The sequence below is a fragment of the Tupaia chinensis genome, unplaced genomic scaffold (assembly GCF_000334495.1).
Source record: "Tupaia chinensis unplaced genomic scaffold, TupChi_1.0 Scaffold000146_1, whole genome shotgun sequence".
Classification (NCBI taxonomy): Eukaryota; Metazoa; Chordata; class Mammalia; order Scandentia; family Tupaiidae; genus Tupaia; species Tupaia belangeri.
Genome location: NW_006159616.1, coordinates 6,998,123 through 7,001,812, shown reverse-complemented (window position 1 = coordinate 7,001,812; position 3,690 = coordinate 6,998,123). Strand labels below are relative to the sequence as shown.

The 3,690-nt window shown below is 48.3% G+C and overlaps 1 pseudogene; it reads right to left on the bottom strand.

The window, feature by feature from the left end:
• Nucleotides 1–1,607: 1,607 nt before the first annotated feature.
• LOC102467983 (mitotic spindle assembly checkpoint protein MAD2A pseudogene) lies at nucleotides 1,608–2,553 on the bottom strand (annotated as a pseudogene).
• Nucleotides 2,554–3,690: the final 1,137 nt, after the last annotated feature.

Sequence of the window (3,690 nt, the reverse complement as noted above, 5' to 3'; positions counted from 1 at the left end):
TCTTTCTTTCTTTCTTTCTTTCTTTCTTTCTTTCTTTCTTTCTTTCTTTCTTTCTTTCTTCTTAAGAATTGTTTTGTTTAATTTTATTCATCATTATTTTTTAAAAATTGACCAGAGAGAGAGAGGGAAAGTGAGAAAGCAAGCTGCCAGATCTGGGACTTGAACTGCAGCTGGGCATGTGGGAGTCCAGCCCCTTACCCACCATGTCACCTGCCAGCCCCATCCTAGACCAAAGCTGGTTGTCATGGTGTTTTGACAGAGACAGAGATAGAGAAAGGGAAAGTGAGAAATCATTCCCCGGGGGATAGTCTCACTGCAATCATTTCTCCTCCATTCTCTGGATTTTAGGCACGCACAGACATGTGCCTGGTGTGATTTTCAAGCTGCTGGGTCTGGGACTTGAACCGTAGTCAGCCATGTGAGAGTCCAGCACCTTCTGCAGGCCCCAAAGTGTTCTCTGTTTTAATCTGTACACATAAGTAACCTGATGTTTGCTCATCATTCATTTTCCTAGTGCCTGGCTCCCTGTCCTGCCCTACAGACAAGTCTTCGGAACGGCCCATCGGCTTTGCTCTTCTGTTCCTGCTTTCTTCTGCCCCTCCTGGCTGTACAGCCAGACTCTTCCGCCCAGTTGCTGGGACCCTTGTTTTTTGGAATGGAGCACTGCCTGACTCTAGAGTGAAGTGAAGCCGGTGCCTGTATCTGAATCGTTCTGATTTCTCTGAACGCCGTTAAGCCCAGTACGTGTCCGAGCCCTGTCGCTTCCTTTCCCGTGAAAAAATAAAAATGTCAAATGGCCACAGGTGTATCTGGTGTAGCCCAATATTATCGCTGTTGGTGGGGTTCAGAACACACCCCCGGAATATGGCATCTTGACTCTCTTAGGTCTCCTGGCTGGGGCCCTGTGAACCAAATGCACAAAACACAGATTAACAAGAGAAAATCAAACAGACGCTCATGAACACGCGGCCGCACTGCTGATCAGGAACCTGAAGGAGTCGTTCAAACTCGGTTTAAATGTTAACGGTGAAGAAGGGCTTGGGGTCTGAGGCGTGGGAGGGGATGAGTCCTGGCAGGTGAGGGGAGACGTGTGGCGGCCCGGGCCTGTGTGTTCTGCAGGTGACAGTCCCTCAGGTGGGGAGCGGAGGTACGAGGCAGCTTCACACGTGGGCATTCTTTGATGGGATTCTTACGGGCGGGGATGTTCGTGCTCTGCTTTTTATTTTTTAAATTATTTTTTCATTGTTATTTAAAGTGATTTTATAAAACATAGAAAAATTAGGAGTTCTATATCATAGAAAATGAAACAGCAGAAATCCATGGCTTCACAGGCTTATGATTTAAATTAAAATCTAGTAATTGCAATTTTTTCCCATAGGGAGCTATAGATACAATGAAATGACAACATCTAATAGAGCAATTTATGGATTATTGTAGGATCTATGCATAGATTTTGAATATTCCAAATCTTTTGCTATTTTTTTTCTTTTTTCTTGATATTTAAATATTTCCCTACCAATACTGAGTCCAGTGACTTGACCAAAATGTCTGATTTGGTAAAGCATTTATCTTCATAATAAAAGTTTTTCCATCGACAGCTACCACCTTCAGAAGAACTGACATCGCAATACTGGTAAGATCTGCTCTCCCTGGACAGTGAGCAAGAGTTCCACTGTGTCAGCATCACGGCAAGTCAAACAGGCACCAAACGGGACGATTACGCGCAGTTCGGTCAAGTCTAACACGGGTTTTCCCCAATTAGAGATTAACCACTGAAATGAAACATGCACTGCAGTTGACGTGGTTTCAGGGAAACCACACTTGAACGTCATTACTCTGTTTCCCTCACCTCACCCTCCGTCACTGACAGGGACTGTGTGCCACCATGCTGGCTTTGTGGACGAAGACGGACCTCCTCAGGACTGGCAAGGAACTGTGGTCCCGACTTCCCATTTTTCAGGGACCACCAAAGCTTTGTCTGTATACGTCAGCAGATGGAACGAACAAGAAGCTTCCGGCAGTGGCACAAATGTCACTGTAGCTGTTTTCCGTCTGATAACGGAACGGATTTCATCCTGGACAGCTTTCTGCGACTTTTCTCTGGCGCACTGTCACCTCTTGCAGTCTTGTCACACTCCATATCAAACTGCCGTCTGCCACGAACCTCACCGCCCCCGGTGTTTGCGAGGACCACCACTGGTTTCTGAACAGAGCACTCGTTCGCCGTTCGTTGTTCCACCTCAGTACTCAGGTATTTTATGAGGCCAGAACCGGCAGGTGTCCTGGTGGTTCTCTCTCTCTTCACTCGTTCCCTCTCTAGTCAAATAAAAAATAAAAAATAAATAAAGTTAAATTTAAAAAAGAAAAGTCATTAAAAAAATAATCAATAATTACAAGCAAGGTGAGTCTATACTTTCGCACTCAAGTGAAGGCTTCCGGTGGATATATGCCATGCTGATACAAAATGCGGTTGATACCAAAGGAGAACTCAGCCACGATATCCGTGCGTCTGTGTAGGGTAATGCCCTGCTCCCGGGAGAGCTGCAGCGCCATGGCCAGGCCCGCAGACAAAGGCTCGCTTCCACCCAGGGGCTCCCACCCAGGGACTCCCACCCAGCTCTCTGCCACTCATTTCAAATCCCTCTACTTTTTTAAAAAAAAAAATAATTATTTTATTTAACTTTATATCTATTTTAAAATTTGACCAGAGAGAGACAGAGTGAGAGAGAGAGAAAGAGAGAGAGAGGGAGGGAAAGTGAGAAAGTAAGCCACCAGTTCCAGGACTCGAACCACAGTTGGCCGTGTGGAAGTCCAGCGCCCTAAGCCACCACACTACCTGCCAGCCCCCATGCTCTACTTGTAGGCAGCTAGGGGGAGGTGAGGAACTTTTCCTGCCACTACTGGTTCTCAGTGGCCTTTAGCTCAAAATGATTCATGTTTCAAAAACGTGTATTTTCGGGGGGCATCTCCTGGCACCTTCCCTAGCGAGTGGCAGAGCCTGGGTTCAGACCAGGTTTCCAGGCTCCAGAGTCTGTTGGGTGCCCTACTGTAGCCCCTGACACCCTATATACACCCACAGCCGCACACTAACACTCAGAACATGCACACGCACTCACTCTCCCAGTCCCCCACATACAGGCAGGAACGGAAGCTGAGTGTGTAGAGAAGCGGGTGGTGTAACCCCACGTTCCCTTCATCCCTCTGCCACTTTCAGGGATCTTCTGACCCTCCTGTGGTCTCTCAGAGCACCTACCAGGCTGCCATTGTCACGTGCCTCTTCGGGACCTCATGGCACGTGATCGGTGGGGGCCGAGGAGCCACCCGGTTATTAGTGGAATGGGGTGATGCAGGCCCCAGCGCCCAGGGTCCGGCTGGCAGATGTGGAAGTGAGGCCTGAACGTGGCTCCTTGTGTGCTTGGTGGAGACCATGCTCCCTTTCTGAGAGGGAGAACCCCAGGCACTGGGCTTGCATCTGGGTTTGAACCCTTTCTCTGCTGCCTGCCGGCTGGGTGGCCTTGGACAAGTTACCTACTCTCCCTGAGCCCCGCATGTCTTATCTGTCACACAGGACAAGGACCGCACACAGAGATGAAGAGCCCCCACTACTGAAGACTAACTAGTAAACTAATTGAATCCTCCCAGTACCTGCCAGGCTGTGTGTGTGTGTGTGTGTGTGTGTGTGTGTGTTCT